This window comes from Panthera leo, chromosome A3, assembly GCF_018350215.1.
Source record: "Panthera leo isolate Ple1 chromosome A3, P.leo_Ple1_pat1.1, whole genome shotgun sequence".
Taxonomy (NCBI): Eukaryota; Metazoa; Chordata; class Mammalia; order Carnivora; family Felidae; genus Panthera; species Panthera leo.
Genome location: NC_056681.1, coordinates 98,176,390 through 98,195,973, shown reverse-complemented (window position 1 = coordinate 98,195,973; position 19,584 = coordinate 98,176,390).

The following is a 19,584-nucleotide window of genomic DNA, read 5'->3' as shown; positions in this document are numbered from 1 at the left end:
TGGCTTTCAAGTATCTTGGCCTCAAATCATCACTGAAGCTGAGATTTCATTCATTTTATAAAGTTCCTTTAGCATGATTCACTTGAAAAAATTTATCTTATGCCCTTGACAGTCTCAATCTTCTTGCAAATATTCCACTGAAATATTTCCTATTTTACATTAAGTACCTTTTGCTCGTTCTTCTCTAATAGCCTGAAGGATTTAAAGCTTTTCCTTAATCACTTAACCTGGCATTGTATTATGGCAATCAGTGATCTGTGTCCTGAATTTCTTTCCACTACTCAAGTTCACATACTCCAAATAACAACTAATGTTCCTTCACCTCTGTGTGGGCCACATCTAATCTGTGCTTCCCTGCATGCTGAGGGTTCTGTTCTGTCATAGCCATATTTCACAACTGAGCACAAGCTGTAGTCCAATGCCTTATGTATCAGGGATGTGTGTGGCAGAATTTCACTTAGGCTTTTGAGTATGGAGATAAGCAATTTTAGAGACAATAGCATGAGTAGGACATAAAAATGAAAGACATCCTATAACACCATTGATGCTGGAGAATGGGAACTAGATGAAGAAAGGGACTATGTTTCTTTTGTCTCTTGCTTGAATTCCTATTACAGTGAATTACTCATCTTACATTTAATTCATTTAAGTAAATAAGAAATTAAGACAAAATAGACCATTTGACTAGCTATTTATCCAAATGAGTTACGTATAGATGGAAAGACTGATTAACAGGCAAATAGATTTAAAAAAAAAGGAAAATAAGAAGAATCTTATTTTAAAGGAGTGGATAGGAAGCAATCTTAAAGGAGTGGATAGGAAGAAATGCCTGGACAAATTCTTACAGTTTAGTGCTCAGCTAAAGCTGTTATTTTTAGGCTTTCCATGAGGTTAAAGGTGGGGAGGGATTTATTAAAACTGCCAGCCTAGCAAGCATGCTATCTTGAAATCCAAATTATATTTATTTTTTAAAATACTGCCCAAATGAAACTGGATTTTTCCACTCTCCTCTCACATAGATAGAATCTCTTCTTCCTTTAATTTTTATATCCCAAAGATTGACATACCTGTCTTATCTTACCACCCAAACTATAAGATCTTTGAAGGCAAGCTTCATGGCTGATTGATACTTGCTTTTTCCCTCTTCTTTCCCTCTGTAATGAATGGTTCAGCACCTGCCCTATGACATGAACATAGTGAGTGCTGCTGAAGCTGAGGGAACAGAATGGCTACAGCCCTGGGGAGTGAGGCTGAGAGCTCTCAGACAAACCATGATTAGGAATGCACCAGAACAAGGCCAAGTTCTGAAGGAGCCATGCAGTCTGCCTGTGGACTGACCTTCTTTTATGCCAATCTCCTTCTCCCAACATTTTGAACCTGAAAGGAAATATACTACCTTTGATTAGTTTTTAAGGAGGAACCTCATAAAAGAGTCTGCTATGTGTGCCAAACCTTTTACATGAAATACAGTGTAACTGATGGCTCTTCATTAGCATTTTATTGGTGCTCTTTAAAACACTTACTGGACAAAACATTCCAGGTTCACTCCTTGTAGTGTATATCACAAAGTGATATGCCAGACACCTACATATTTTACTAAATTAAACATAGGATTTTTAAAAATCTACTTTTCTGAGAAATACAACTCTTTCAGTGTAGGTGTTAAAACAAATGGATCTTGAATTTCTGATCCACACAAAAATTCTGAGTCTGTATTTTAATGTATTAAGTATCTAAGGGAATAAAGCATAATTTTTGATGGATTATTTATTCATAAAAGGTATCCTGTATAATTGAATAAACTATAAACACTCTCTTTGTTAACGGGTTGATCTATTTGTTTACTGTATTTTTTACAGTATCTTTATTGCATTGAAGGTTGAGAGTTGAGTCTGAGCACCTAAGGAGCATTTCTGTTTGTGCTTATGAAGAGTTCATCCTTATGTTCCAAAGGGAGAGAGTATAATACTGACTGGGCAATTATACTGCCTGGGCCTCAGTACTTCTAAAGTATATAATTTGCACCTATAGTAAGTTTACTTTGCCTCTTTGGCTTCAGTTTTTTTATCTACAAAATAGAGATCACGATATCTTATTTCATAGGACTAATGACACCACTTGGCAAAACAAACCATCAACTCACACCACTAATAAAAGGAAACAAAAGAGCACCAGTTGAAGTATGACTTATTATTGACTGTAAAAATCTGAATCCAAGAAAAGCCCCAGACTTAAGGGAAAGGCAGCATTCCAGTTTACTCCTCTTTCTTAACAGTTAATCTTGTATTGGCTGTAAAGTCATTACGATTGATTTACTTGACTTGAATTTATGTGTCTTGCTCTGTTTTTCTCATCCTAGAACTTTGATCTCAGTCTTTCTCCCCCATTGAATCAGATATTTTTGATCATGACTTTGATTAGAAAGGTCAAATAAAAGCTGTAACTCAACTGTGAATTTATATAGTAAATATATAAATACAGAGTAATTTAAATATAATTTTAAAAACCTTATTTTAGGATAGGAGATGGACCAATGGAATCTAAATTTCCTTTTACCTATAGGATTCTATGATCCTTGATTAAGCTATAGAAATTAATCAAATATTCATTTAGTACATTATTCAGTGGTTAAATATGCACATAACTCAAATGATAATTTAAGAGTTTAAAATCACTAATACTATTTGGAAAGGGCATCAATTATTTTGAAATTCTACTTCAAAATTAAACCTTACAATCTACAGGAACTAGAGCATAACACCCTGTTATAACCCAGCAGAAATGTCCCCACATTGATATTGTAACCTGAATGCACCCCATGGCAATGGCTGACCTAACTGTAAGAAAATAAATACATGTATTTCTGTTAGGAAATAGGAATATTAATTTTTACTGTACCTATTTTACTGCCTTGTTGGGAAAATCATCAGATAAAATAATGTCTATAAATTCTCTATACATTTGAGAAAGGCTATAATCAACAGAATATAATAGAAGAGACAATATAATTAACAGAAGACACAGTTGTGTAGGAAGGATATTATAGATGATAGACAGTGGGTATTTAAGTTAATCAATCTCATACATTCTAATCATAACAATTTAGTAATTTACTATCCTTGTAGTTTCCACTTAGACTTTCCTTTGCAGAGCTGAACCAACAAGAAAATGCAAATCATACATTAAGATTCTCACAAATCATGTCACAAATTTTGCAAATATTTTATATATATATATATATATATATATATATATATATATATATATAGAGAGAGAGAGAGAGAGAGAGAGAGAGAGAGAGAGAGAGAGTGAGAGTGAGAGAGGCAGCATGAGCAGGGGAGGCACAGGCCCAGAGAGAGAGGGAGAGAGAGAATCCCAAGCAGGCTGTGCACTGACAGTGAAGAGCCCGACACCAGTCTTGAACCCACAAACTCTGAGATCATGACCTGAGCCGAAATCGAGAGTTGGAGACTTAACAAACCGAGCCACCCAGGTGCTCCACAAATACATTTAATGAGTGATTTCTTAGACTTCTGCTACTCTGTTTGGCTTACTGTCAAACGATAGCCATCCCTTTTGAAAAATGTCAACCAATGGATGCACAGTGAATTCTCAACTTCAGAAAAAAAGAGATTATAGTTTTGGATAAACTAAACTTTTACCATATATCCATCTCTCAACTAACAACATTTGATATTTAAGTACAATGCTGCTCTGCATTATTGTTTACCAATTATAAATATATATTATATACATATTTTATACATATACACATATAAAATATATAAAAACATATATTTTACATATTCTACTCAGCTTTCCATCTACCATAGTATTTCTAGTTTGAATTCCACTAGAACTAATAACAACAGTGTGATGACACTTGGCCTCTCATCAGTTCTTTGAATTGGGTGGAAAATAATAGTCACCCAAAGCTCATTTTTCTAAATGTTCACTTCCTTGGCAACCCTGAGGATAAGAAGGGCTTGTACATTTTCCCACTGAAATTGAAAGTGTTTAATAATGAATTGATACTAAGGTTGGATTTCATTCTCATATGCAATTATTTTATGGATGGGTCAATGGGATTCTTCACATGCTCAAAGTACTAAGAAAAATTTTAGTCAACGGCAGGGTGATGATGCTGCTGGAATAGGAGTATGAATCCCAGAATCTGGGGCTCATTTTTCCTCCAGGTGGGACTATTGTTTGTTAGCTGGAAGTTCATTTTCTGAATAGTACTTGGAATGAGGCTTTTCTCCTTTTTGTGCACAATGTAGCCAGAAGATATTCAGGCTTGAATTATAAGATTTTGCAAATCTGAACAATTTTTTTAAAAATAGCTCACAGTTACAATCATATGTAGAGTGACTCACCTCCCCCCTCACCAAACACACACACCAAATGGTTTATAATCAGTGAATACAGGTCTTTTAAGATGGTACATTGAATGGCATCACCCATATTTTTCCATGATATTGATCTAGTATGAGAACCTAAGACCAAAAACAAAACCACACTTTTGTGAGCTTTCCTACTTTAATCTTACTTCAAAATTACACAATGGTCAGCCTGGTTAGCATTTGCAGGTATGTGATAATTTTCCATATTGAATTTCACATTTTACCAAGTTTCCTCAGCGACAAAACTTGGAGTAGTTTGGAATAGGTGTGTGGGGGGGGGGGGTGTAAAGACAATGTGGTGGTATCAGAAACTATAACAAAACTGGATTTGAGTACATTAGTGCAGGTAAGAAAGCATATTGGTCATGACAGTAAAAGCAAGAATGAAGACAAGGAAATACAAAAAATGGTAACATAAAGAAATACATTTTGTATAATATATTCTTATGTGTTTAAGAGAATAAAACACCAAGCCAAAAACATAATATTCTCTATGCCCCGGTTCACTTGGGGCTATCTGGGATTCCCAGATATGAGACTTTCAGTGCTAAAAGGAGAAAGAACAGTGGACTAGTTGACTTCCCTAGGGGCTGTGAAAATTGTGACATACGAGCACAAGAAAGCATGAATATGTGTAGCACTGTTAACAACTTTCACATTCATTAATAAAAATAAGAATTTATAGGGGCAGATGGGTGGTTCAGTAAGTTAAGTGTCAGACTCTTGATTTCGGCTTGGGTCGTGATCTCATGGTGGTGGGACCGAGCCCCGCCTTGGGCTCTGTGCTGAGCGTGAAGCCTGCTTGGGATTCTCTCCCTCCCTCTCTCTCTCTCAAAATAAACAAATAAACATTAAAAATTAAGAATGTATAAACCAACAGTTATACTCACAAGATGAAATAATATAGAGAGCAAAAATATAAATGACAGCCAAATATAAAAACAGGATGAATTTCAAAATTAAAATATTGAATCAAAATAATTTTAGAGACAATGTTACAATTATATTAAATCTATATAACATTTTAAAAATTATAAATGAATACTATGATGTTTCAGGACACTAAAATATGTAACAAATGTATAAATAATTATTAACTTACGAAAGTGAAAATAAATACCACTCATTTTACACAAACTAAGATTGCTATTTTCAAAAAGACAGATAATAACAAGTACTGACAGAGATATGGAGAAAATGGAATTCTCACACACTGCTGGTAGGAATGTAAAATTATGTAGCTGCATTGGAAAACGGTCTAGAAGTTCCTTAAATGGCTAAATGTAGAATTATCATATGATCCAACAGTTCCATTCCTAGGTATATACCCAAGAGCAATGAAAACATGTCCACACAAAAAGTTGTTCATGAACCTTCATGAACCTAACATAACATAAATTGGAAACAACCTAAAATAGCCATGAACTGATAAATGAATAAAGTATTATATATCCATATGCCAAACTATTACTTGCAAAACAAAGAAAATGAAGTATTGATACATTAGAACATGAATGAACCCTGAGAACATACTAAATGACACATCTCAAATGACCACACATGATGTGATTTCACTTATAAGAAGTATCCACAAATCAATAGAGACCACAAGTAGCTTAGTGGTTCCCTGGGGCTAGGGGATGATGGAGGCTTGGGAGTTACGGATAAAGAACTTGAGTTTCTTGCTACCGTATCAGAAATGCTCTAAAATGGACTGTGGTGATGGATACACAACTCGTACCAATATACTAAAAGCCACTGAACTGTATACTCTAAATTTGGGAAGTATATGATACGTGAATTGTATCTCAGAGAAGTTATTTAAAATATATAAAGTAGCACTTGGGGATAAAAATCACTAATCCAAGAAGAACGACCTCTGAGACAGAAGGAAGAGAACATGAGAAGTGGGTCCAAATATGCTGGGTTTCAATATGTTAACTGTGTTTTGTTTTCCAATGTGGTCTATGTATACATGAATATTTGTTACATTATTCTTTATAATGTTCTGTATATTTCAAACGTTGAATAGACATTCTAATGTCTGTCAGATTTTTTCATGTTACATGATTAGAACACTGCCTTTTAAAAAAAGTTTATCTTGGGGGTGCCTGGGTGGCTCAGGCAGTTAAGTGTCTGACTTTGGCTCAGGTCACGGTCTCAGTTTGTGAGTTCCAGCCCCGCGTTGGGCTCTGTGCTGGAAGAGCCTGGAGCCTGCTTCGGATTCTGTGTCTCCCTCTCTCTCTGCCCCTCCCTCGCTCACACTGTCTCTCTCTCTCTCTCTCTCTCTCTCTCTCTCTCTCTCTCTCAAAAATAAATAAACATTAAAAAACAGTTTATTTTTTAAAGAAAGCAAGCAAGAGAGAGCAGGGGAGGGGCAGAAAGAGGGATAGACAGAATCCCAGGCAGGCTCCTCTCTGTCAGTAAGGAGCCCAATGTGGGACTTGAACTCATGAACCATGAGATCATGAGTGAGTTGAGATCGAGTCAGATGCTTAACCAACTGAGCTACCCTCTTCCTAAATGTTTTCATTCTATGCCATTTTCTATGGACACCATTTTGGACATCTTCCTGAAACTACTTTCATTCTTAACTCTTAAGAGTTTCATGTTTGTAACTCTTGTCTTAACTACTAGAGTGTAAATTTTTTAAGGGGAAGACTAGATAGCCATCTAACAACATAGGTAAAACATATAAACAAAGCTGGTTTCAGTGTTTCAACAGACCCATGTGAACCTATGACTCTACTAAATTCCTCTTTGAAAAATAAAGAAAAATATAGATGGCATGTAAGACTTCATAAATGTGATACCTTTTATTTTATTTTTATTTTAACTCAAATACTATGGTTCATAGTGACAAATTCAGGGAAAAAACCCCCAAAAAGTGTGAGTATTAATGAATAAAATTAATCCTATCAAGAGTGTGATAATGTAGATAGATACTTCAAGGAATTTTTTCTTAGAATTTTCTTAGTAATATATAGTGGATTTCATGAGATGCATTTCAATAAAAGTTTCATAGAAATAGCATTAATATTTCTAAAATAATAACATAAAATAATGACCTGGTAAGGCAAAGATGAGGACAGTGAAGGGTAGCATATAAAATGTCACCCCAAAATACGCTACTTTGTCATGAGGATTATTTTGAGCTGAAGGCATTTGAGGAGAAGCAAATATAAGAAAACCTCTCAGCTCACTCCCTATTTGTCTAACAACAGAACATAAATTTGTAACAGTGTCTCTTCTTCCCTAACAGGAGGGACAGGCATTAATCTCCAGAGACAATTCTAGACATTTATTAGTACAGAGCACCAGAAACGTCTACATAATAAACACTGCTAACTAGCCCTTATCCACCATTCATTCCCCTATATATTTGTCTTCCCAGAGTTTTCCTAACTGGAAGCTCAAAGGCCTTTTCCTTCTTCTTTTTTTTTCTTCTCTAAAAATACATTGTTCTTTTGTTAAGATGGAATATAAGCCCAAATTCTAACCACCCCTTTGCTTCACTCATCACCTGGTGTTCCCATGCATATGCAGGATGCACATGTTAGTGGACTTCTGTTGGTTTTTCTCTTGTTAATCTGTTTTTATTACTCTAATTTATAGGATCTCAGACAGTAAACCTAAGATGAGTAAAGGGAAGACAAATTTTCCTCTACTACAATAGTCTATAGCTGCAAGGAGTTCAGCTATAATATGTAAGAATAGAGTAGTAATATAAATCATGTAAAGAAAAATATATATGGCATGTAAGACTTAATTCTTCCCTTTCTTCTCTATGAAAGAAAAAAACAATTTGATAGAATATTTTCCTACATTTTATCATATTTTTATAATCCTTAGTATCTTTCTCTACAGACTCTTGGAGAAACCTACATATTCTAGTGGGAAATAGAGGGAAGGGATGTGCTCCTTGAACCAAGATCAGGGGGCCTAGCCATGGCTGCTTGGCACCTGCTTCATTCCAATTAGATCACTAACTGACAGCCCCCTGGGGTCCTTATTGCCAGCTAGTCATTAATATTTCAACCCTTCTTTAGAACAGGCACGCTACCATCCTGTGCCTTCTTCCTAAGTTCTGAGGCAATATAGTAGAGGAGGTGAAAACATTCTTATGGCATTAAGAAGTCCTAGACTTAATTTCCTTTTCTTCTATCTAGCTGTAAGAACTTGGCCAAGTAATATTACCTCCCTTAACTTTAGTATCCTCCTCCATAAAAGTGCTTAAATGATATTGAACATGAGCCTCAAACTACACTTAGGCCACTGGCTTGAGTTCTTTCTCTTATTTTTAGTTGTCCCAACTGCCTACCTATCTTCTTTTTAATATTTGACTTCTATTAAACCTATTTCTGACATCCTCAAGATTTCTTATTGAAACCAGTGAACTCTGTGTAGCTGTTCACATCCTATCCAAGTATAATTTTATTATTTTAGATTTCTTCTTTATCTTTCTACCAACGTAAGATCAAACAAAAGTATCGGCCCCTTTTGACAGCGTTTCACATCTCTGTGATGATCCCTCTGTCTCTTTTTCTTAGTTAGATTTCCCATGACAAGGTCTCAATATCACCTCTAACATACACGAACACACACAAAACTAAGACAAAATATTCAGAATATTACTCACAAAATAAGCAAAAATGTAATTGGTTAAAATCAATTTTCTCTTTATGAAGAGATGTCCATTCACTCAATCTCAAAATAATTGCGTGTATTTTAACATCCCATCTCATAATAGTTACAAAACACACAGAACGGAAGGCAAAGCACACATTCTTTTTGGGCTTCAGATTTTCCATTATCTCCTACTTCTAGAAAGTTCCAGAATATAGTTGCATAAGCAAATGAGAATTTGTTTACATACTTTTATCTGCAGCAGGTAGTTTTTAAGGCTCTTTAGAGAAAGAAATGCAGTGGCAGTGTCCAGGAAAATAATGACAATTCTTGAGTTTCTTCAGATGTTTGCCATAAGGATACTGTCATGCAAATTGTGTTTCATTTTATCTTAATCACAGATCCAAATGCAAAATTCTCAAGGGCATCCTGTGCATTTGCATATGTCTCTTGAGAATATAAGTGTAAATATGCAAGAAATGGTTGTTTTACTACTTCAGTAAAATGGCTGTGGATTCCATACAGACTAAGATAGAAAGCTGGGGTAATGAGGTCTCAAAAATCAATCTAGGTTCATGCCAGCAAAGGAAAGAAAACACTTAAAATTTTAGGTTCTGGAAGTATAATTGAGTATTTATTCTGTTTCAGGATCTCTATTAGAAAATTCCACAGGTGATCACATGTCACTCCTACAATAATATTATAAATTTCTTAACTTGTCCAAGGGTCTCCATATCTAAAGCAACTGAAGAAGGTTTTTGTTTGTTTGTTTTATTTTTGTTTTTGTTTTGTTTTGTTTTAAGCAGGCTTAGTACCCAGTGCGGAGCCCATTATGGGGCTCAAACGCACAACCCAGAAGTCAAGAGTTGGATGCTTCACTGACTGAGCCACCCAGGCACCCCTGAAGCAGGCTGTGAATATAGAAACTCTCAATTTCAAATCGCATATCATTGCCATTGCTCTTTAAATACATGTTGTTTCAGGTTTTATTTTCTAAAAGCTTATTTTAGGCAGATTCTCAACGTTTTAAATAAAAAGGGGTCAATTTCTATTGGATCTGTTTTATAGTATGACATTTGATCCTAGCAAAATATGTATGTGAAGTATGAACTTACTTCAGTTTTTTATTGTTTAGCAATTACTTGAATTAACTCAAATGATGGGTTTTCTTATCTCTGCAGATTTTGGTCTTGGAATTTACTAATATTTGGAAGTCTGATATATGATATAATATATAACAAAACCATATCATCTGCTGGTATCTATGCATTGCTAACGGGTTGTGGAACCTGATATAACATTGTATACAGCAGTGATTCTCAAAATTTTGCATGCATCAGAATCACTTGAGAGTCTTGGTGAAACATAAATGCTGAGGCCCTACCCCACTATTTCTATTCATTAGAATAGACTTTAATGCGTTAAGAGGTAGTAGTGATAATGCTGATCCAAGGACCAAATGTTGATAACAACTGGGATAGAACATTAAAGGACTGGCCTCAAGAGAACAATTTTTTGTTTTTGTTTTTGTTTTTTATTAGGGTGAGAGGTCAGAGGGACTCAAGAGTTAACTGCACAAAATAATCAAAAGGACCAAATTTCTTGTGGACATGTCAAAGTTGTACTGTCTTCTAGGACATTGTTGAGGCCAAAGGGAAGAAGTTAGAACATGACAGGCTAAAGTGATGTGTATTTACCTTCTATGATGGACCTGTGAATGAACGCCAGTTGTGGCAATATGTGTTTGGTGGCTTGAACACAGGTTTAATCATATCTGAGAGATGCTTAAATTTAGGAAATAGTGTTAAATAGTTGCTGGGTCAAGGGGATGCTCAGAATAAGACACTTAAGTTGTTTTAATGCCTGAATGGCATATGCTGTAGAAGAAAGACATAAGCAAACTAGTCTCACAGATAGTAAAGTTGATAAGATATTGGTAGAATATGTGAGTTCCACAAGGATTCTTCCACTCTCTGAAAACCTAACAACACATATGGGTTAAGATAGACCAGAATACTGAGATTAGGATAGAATAATATAAAATCATATCTCTAACTACACACTATCATTATTGGTCCCTATAAAATAAGCACAAGAATAGAATACAAAATGTGAACAAAATTAGAAGACTTCCCACTGCTTAAGTTATATTAATTTAGATTCTGGATTCAAAACAAAACGTTTAAAATATTTCTCCCTGTATTTTATGGCTCACTCCCCTCACTCTCCCTGCCTGAGAAAAATACCTTTCCAAGAAAGCTTGTCATCTCCAGGTTATAGGTCTTCTGTTTCATTTCTCCCCATGTGAGCATAAAAATAGTAAGAAAACAATTCCCAATTTTCAAATACATAATGTAAACATGATTATCTCTATAAAGTGGGGGAAATGCAACCATAATCTATGCTATTAGAGTATTTTCCAGTAATTTTTACAACTGCAATTCCCCAGGGTTTCATGTTTAACAGAAAAAGAAGCAATTCATTCAATTCTTCATTTTCTTTATTTTTTCCACCCTTATTTGTTGATTTTCTACTATGATTTTACCAAGGTATTATACACATGATCAAGAACTACCTGGTACATGTAAGACAAAATAGCCAAGGGGAAAGTATGTGGAATCCAATTCTCCCCCTTCCCACTACCTCTTCCAGCTGCATTTCAAAATAAGATAATAAGATGTTCCTCCAAGTATTAACCTGTAAAATAGCCATTAGAAAGAGCAGATCATCCATATTCAAACCTCTTTTTAAAGGCATCATGTATCCCAGGATAATATTTGGCATTAATCTTATTTAAGGCATCAATAAATACAGTGAAAATGTGCTATTCAGGTGGGAATGTAAGAACAGGTTAAATAAAATGCCCAAACATTGTCAGAAAACTTAATGGTTAGGGGCATTCATATGTGTTTTAAGGTAGAAATTCTATACTATTAATCAGATTGTTGATTGTAATTTGACCTTCCAACTGCACTTAATTGCATCAAAAAGAATTCCCTAGGGTCACCAGGATTGTTCAGTTGGTTCAGCTTCCAACTTCAACTTCAGCCCAGGTCATGATCACTGCTCCTGAGTTCGAGCCCCGCATCTGGCTCTGTGCTGACAGCTCAAATCCTGGAGCCTGCTTTGGATTCTGTGTCTCCCTCTCTCTGCTCCTCCCCCGCTTGTGCTAGCATACTCTCTCTTTCTCTCTCTCAAAAATAAACATTGAAAAAAAAAAGAATGCCTTAATTACTCCGTTTAAAGACAAGTATTTCATCTCTTAAAGGTTACACTTAGCAATTATAAACTAATTTTTTGTCATTGCATTTCTATCTTTTGTCAATTTTGTAAGACTGATTCACACCATGGAGCAGGGGGCAACCCACTCACATTGCTCCAAAATCGGACTGTCTAAGCATAATACTAAGATTGTCTGGCCTTCAAATATGATGGCCACCTAGAGGTATGTTTTATTTCCTTTGTGTCCACTTATGAGCGCCCAGTTAGCAGGTCCAAGGTGACATACCACTGCGCACATATGCACCTTCTTCACATCCAAGGCTTGCAAACAAACGATTGTAATACACTGTGAGTATGCCATAAACTGCTGCATTCATAGTGTTCTTCTGCAAAAGAAAGGGCCAGGACAGCTTCTTTAGAAAGAAACAACTAATAATAAACTCTAAAGAAGACATGACATCCAAGAGAAATTCAAATAAGTTGAGTGATTGAAGATGAAGTTTTGGGACCCAAACACACAGAGAATTTATGATGTTTTGAGACTATGTAATGACCATGAATAAAAGATAGCACAGAATTGAGGACTGAACCTTTGCAAATCTCCATATCTAAGAAATGAGGTAAAGTATAGAAGTTAGTAAAAGACACAGAGATGTGGCCAGAAAGGTAAATGTGAAAGCACATCCTATGGTATCAAGGAAGATACGAGGGGACTGAAGTCCAAGAAGAGACGACCTTATAGTATGACCACAGAGAGTTCTGGACCAAGCACACCAAAAATGAAAAGAAAAAAAATCCCTAAAAACTAAAAAGCAATTATAGTGGCGGCAGGGTGTAGGTGGGAAATCTCTGTACCTTCCTCCCAATTTTGCTATGTATCCTAAGCTGCTCTAGGAAAAATTAAATCTTCAAAAACAAACAAAAAACAAGAAACCCAGAACCGATAGGTGCACGACCACAAATATCCATGCTTCAGTCTTTAAAAGCAAAATATTATCACGTATCTACTACTAGACACATCCATCCAGAGGGAAGACAATCACACCATGAAAATGTCTTGGGAATACATTAGGGAAAAGGGATGTGGACAGTGATGTGAAGACTAGGCTATTTTTATCTTTGTCTATTGTACATGTATTAAATAAATTTCTCTTTGAAGATTTAAAAAAAGGCAACTACATATGGGAGCCATAGATAACTCCAAGCATTTGATAGAAGAAGTTTCAGTATTTGTTTCTTAAAATACAATACTGAGCTGGCAGGGCCTTCATATTCTTTACATTCTTATTTCCCTTCCAATCTTAATTGAGAACTGTTGCACTTCCCTTTATTCATTTTACAGCATTGAAATCATCACCACTTTGAAAGCTTTCCAAAAATAATTACATAATATAGGATCAAGTGGGAAAAAGGATCTATAGGGAATATTTCACAGCTTCTCTTGGCAACTGTATTCTCATTATCTCAAGACAGAACTTCATTTACTTTCATGAAGTATGCCTCTCACCCAGCAACTGCATGAAAAAAATCAATTTCTCACATATGATTGATTCCCACTTATAAACCTTTTGAATCCAAATGTGGAATATTCTTTGCCAGAGATTAGTATTTTACTCTCCAAATAAACAGAAAGTCATATTCAGAAAATACTTCCTATTCATATTTGTTTTTTCTGTGAGAGCAGAAAAATAGCCTCACCATATCTTTGATTTGCATCCTTGCTTTCTGTCAGTAATAGGACTGGATTTGGTGTTTCCAAGTTGTTAAATGTTTATTTTCTAAAAGCTGCAGAACATACTACAATTGTTTCCTGCTGAGACAGAGACAGCAATCTGTAGGACTGGAACACAATCTCAAGCTGTTCTTGTTCCAAGACCAGCCTCCAAGCACTTGAAAAATCCCCCTGAGAATTTCAGTTCCAAAAACAGTGGCCTTGTTCCATTTTAAGATTTGCCTCTCATTTTCTGAACAGTTTTGCCTGTGACCTTATGCTCCATTCTGAGAATGTTATAGCTGTACATGCTTACAGGCAGGCAGAGAGGAAAGTCATGGGAGTGTCCAGCAATGAAATTGGCTTGATGTCAGTTAAGGGTAAGAAGGGTAGGTGGGTGGGTGGTAAATGGAGCTGCAGGCTTGGGTAGGAGGATATGGGCTGCCAGTGAAGCATAGGACGAACTGACGGTTAGGAGATTTTCCAGGTCACCTTCCCTCCAAAAAGAATCTGACAAGAAGGTTGGAAAGTCTGATGCAAATCCAGACTACAAAAAAGAAAGGACTGCAACAGAATGATAAAGAAGTACCTTAATAGCTCTGACCCACTGAAGTGCAATACAAATGTAGGAAGTGGTCTTAACTGAGACTCCAGTTGATGCATGTCTGTCTGGGATGTTTCTACTGGGCAGCCATGCAGGCAACGTCAGGCATTCGTATCCTATGCGTTTGCTTGCATGGAGAACAGATGTGAGAAGATTATTGGAGAGAGAGGAGAATATGTAGGGATGGGGGAAGAGAAAGTGCAGAATATTCTCTTTCCTTGTTATAATAAGTGCTATATGAGTCCCACTGTGAGAGGACCTGCAGACAAAATCTGAAGGGCTCTATTTGTGAATTACTCTGTTAGCACCAGGTACACAAGAGGCACCGCTTAGTTTCCCAAGTAACAAAGCGTGACACAGTAGGATATAAACAAGTAATCTGTCCATGCTTTCAAGGATGTTTCTGGACACTTAAGTGTTCAAATCTTTGAGAGAGAAGCCCTGTCATTTCACATAGGTCTTCACAGTAATGGCAATAGTCAAGTACATCCAAGAAGTTCCCAGGCCAAGAGCAAGAAAGACAGAAGATTAAGGGAGGTTATAATGTTTACTGCATGATAGCAATCTCTGATGGACCAACTCAAGGGTGCTTGTAAGATACCCTCTGCAGATCCCAGGAAATACTTTGCAGTCAGGGCGAAGATTCTGCATCAGGTTGTGACAGGAAAGTGCTTATAAAACTAAATGGACCTTGTGAAGTAAAACATTAGGTTGTTCTGATAGGTAGGGTAATATCCACTATTAAAATCTCCTTCCAATCTTTGACCATTTCTGGCAATCTAAGACAAACAGCAGGTGAATAAAAGTCACTCTTAGGATAAATAACATAAACTGTCCTTGATCATGAGGTATTTGTTATATTCAATGATAGTTTCCACCTATTTCATCTTATAGATTTTTCTATATATTACAACAACCGGTTTGAAGTTCAACACTTGCGTGTGTGTTTTTAAATTAGTTTCAAGTGTACAAAATAGTGATTCAACACTTCCATAGAGAAGTTCAATGTTTGTGTTGTTACAAAATGGCAGCACTAATAGATCTAACAAGATCTGATGACGACTTGGAATTATACATTCCCCGCGTAAATACAGAGAGCGGTAAGCATTTTTGAGGAAAGAAACTGTACAATATTATTAATAGGATTGACCTCCAGTTTCACTTATTTTGTAGTCTTTATTAAGCTAATTGTGTAAATTATCTCTAGGCTTTCAGAGTTATTCAAGTCAATCTCACAGAAAAATTGTCTTTGAGGGCAAAAAGGAAAAACAGGATTTCAAGTACTATCAGCTGGGGGTGGGGATTGGGCTGTCCCTGCAGGTGACAGAATATGTGGAGGTGGGACATGGTAGCAGAGTGAAGCCTGGGGCTTCAATTCTAGCTCATAGGAAAGTTACAGTGAGAACAAGTATTAAACCATATGGCAGGTATGTAAGGAAAGATGATTCCTTCTCAGTAAAGAACACAAAGGCCACCAACACATTTGGAAGGTGGAATCCACACACTTCTGTATATTTATCAAGGTTTCCAATACCCAGAGGTTTAACGAGTCACCATTCTGAAGAGACTCGATCCTTCCCACAGTAGTTTCCTGTTGATTAGAGGGGACAAGGGCTCAGTCTCAGCTCTGTGGCATTTTCTTGAGGAGGCAGACTGGGTGTTATGGGAGGGGATAGGACAGTTCACAGACTACAATCACAAAATTAATTTGGTTCGGTGCTTTGACATGTTTTTTTGTGTGCAGTATTACTGTGATATATTCTTACTGTTTTCCCTACAAGCTCTCATCAATGTTACTTGCAATTTTGTCAGATAAGATCCATAAAGTAGTGACATGTGAAGTTCTTCTTGTAAACCATCCAAGATACCTTGTGAACTCAGTCAGGGTATAAATCAATCAGTCAATCCTAAATTTTGTTTCTTTTGTCACAAATATCGAAGACATTACTAAATTACTGTGGTATTAAATTTAAGAAGACTGCATCCAATAACTTGAAAGACATTCTAAGAAAATACATATTGATTAGAACAAAACAAGTAGTTCTATTTGGTGAATAAAACAATTTATAAAGAACTGATAACAAAAGAAGGACAAATGAATTTAGACAGCTCAATGCACAGAACTTATAAGTTCACATTTCACGAATATTAGAAACCAATATATCTATTAAAGAATGTCAGAGAGGAATTAGAATTGAAAAATAAAGAACATTTCAGTAAAGGTAAAGAGCAACAGTGCTAGAGAATTTGGCTGTGGTTGATGAAGACACATTAAAACATGGAAGGAAGATTGGTTCAGAAAAGACAAAAGAATGTATAATATATGCATTAGTATTACTATTTTGTTAAAGAAGATTAGATATTCCAAGTTAAAATAAACTCTTTTCCACCACAAACACACACATTTCCTCCAGTCTTTTAAAAGTCTTTTTTTCCAAGTGTAGCTAAGAAATGAGTAATTTATTCAAAGACTCTTTATTTATATTTTCTGAATATTAGAATTACCCTTTTGTTTTCCTGCAAAATCTGGGAATGATAGTATATAAAATGGCTTAGGTAAGCAGATGGAATTTTTCATCCAAACAATGAAATGCTATCATATATGTGAGGAATGAATCTTGCTTTGAGTGATGTTAAAGTTAACCAATCACAATGGGTGAGCCTTACAAGGGAAAACATTTCATCAAATATTAGAAAATTTCCTCTTTAAAAAATACCTTTCCTGGATTTTTTTTGAAGTTTATATTTATTTTGAGAGAGAAAGAGAGCATGAGCAGTGGAGGGAAAGAGAGAGAGGAAGAGAAATGGAATCCCAAAGAGGTTCCATGCTGTCAATGTGGAGACCAATACGGGGCTCAAACTTACAAACTGTGAGATCATGACCTTAGCTAAAATCAAGAGCCCAACATTCAAATTGAGCCACCCATGCATCCTATACCTTTCCTGTTTTTATCAACATTACATATTCTCATTAAGGAACAGACAATGAGAAGAAATAAGTTCAAAGAAATAATTAACAGATTCCCTACTATCCTGGTTCAGTGGCATCTTAGCAAACCGTTTTTTTTGTTTGTTTGTTTTGTTTTGTTTTTGTGGGGGGTAGGTGGAATAGAGATTTACTCTGTAGTGTTTTTCAATTTCTGTGGTAGAGAGACTCCCAGCATGGCTGCTTTCTAGTTGTCAACAATTTAACAACTAGCTCACAAAATTCCTGAAAATTTAGCAATAGTTCATTTGATCTAATATAATCCACCATAGCACACCACTGTGTATATAAAAACTTTGTTAAACTTCACTCCAGAAACCTCAAAATGGTTTCATAAGAATAAAAATGGACAGATAGCTATATTGATAAATAGAGTTTGTAAAGCAAGTAAGTTTATAACAAAGGCACTAAATTTATTATTGCTTGGATTTTTTTTTTTTTTTTTTTTATTGCTTGGATTTTTAAAGAGAAATGGTGTTGACCTATTTTTGTTGATTTTGAGGGGAGTTCTCTGTGCCTCTTGGACTTGAATCCCTGTTTCTTTCCCCAGATTAGGGAAGTTCTCAGCTATAATTTGTTCAAATCAACCTTCTGCCCCTTTTCCCTGCTCCTCTTCTTCTGGGACTTCTATGATATGGATATTGTTTTGTTTCATGGAATCTCTTAGTTCTCTAAGTCTCCCATCAAGATCTAATAATTTCCTTTTCCTCTTTTTTTCAGCTTCATTACCTTCCATAATTTTATCTTCTATATCACCTTTTCTCTTGTCTGCTTCTTCAATCCTCGCTGTCACTGTATCCAGGTTGTTTTGCATCTCAGTTATAGCGATTTTTATTTCATCCTGACTATTTCTCAGGTCTTTGATTTCTGCCACAACAGTTTCTCTGGTGTCTTCTATGCTTTTTTTTTCCAAGCCCAGGTAGTAGTCTTATGACTGTTCTAAATTCTTGTTCAGATACATTGCTTGTATCTGTTTTGAGCAAGTCCCTGGCTGTGATGCCTTCTTGACCTTTCTTCTGGGGAGAATTCCTCTGTTTTGTCATTTTGGCTAAGTTTCTGTCTTTTGAGTGTTTTAAAAAACTTGTTATGTTTTCTGCCCCTGAGAGTCCTGCTATATTAAAAAGGGGTCATACACTGTCCGGGACCTGGCATTCCAGGAAGTGCTTCTGGTGTATTCTGGGTGCACTCTGCTGTTGCATTTAGGCCACTCTTTTCCACTGGTCAGTCCTCTGCAGAGTGCTTCCTTGCTTGCTGTGGTGGAGTGTTTGGACCTTTAACTAGGTGTACTTTGATTTGATTGTTGAAGTAATTCTGGGAAAAGGGGCGGGGGTAAAGCCTGATCCTGAAAAAAAGAGAAAAGGAAAGGGAACAAAAACAACCTAACAGAGAATCAAAAAACTCTCAGTCTGATTCCAAATAAAAAGGAAAAAAAGAAAGAAGAAGAAAAGACAAAAAGAAGAGGTTAAAACACCGATCCAGAAAAAAGAGCAAAGGAAATGAAAACAAAAACAAAAAAACAAAACAAAACAAGAAACTATGAGCCCGATTCCCAAAGAAAAAAAGAAAAAACAAAGAAAAAAAAAAAAACCCTGTAGGTGTCATCTTGAAGCACTCAATTTTCAGTACACTTGGTGCATGGGGATAGCTGGCTGTGCATGGGGTCTTCTGGAGAAGAGGTCTGCTGCTTTGGCTCAGAGTCAGTCTTGCTCCAGTAAATAAGCAGTTGCTGGGCACTGGGGGAGCAGCAAGGGTAGGATCTGGTATAAGCAGGTCCCTCCTCCACTGGGGGCCACTGTGTTGCTCTGTGAACTCCGACTGTGTTGGTATGGGGGGGAAATGGTGCCACCCCAATCTCTCCTCCCTGTTCAGCCAGCCCTCACAGAATAGGGAGGGCAGTCAGCTCACCCAGTGCCACAGCTCTCTTGCATTTTCTCTTTGCTGCACAGCTGGGATTCAAAACCCAAGGTCTTAAAGGACCCTGTGGGGTGCAGATCCACTCCCCTCCTCCAGAGTACAGCCTCTCCACCTAGTT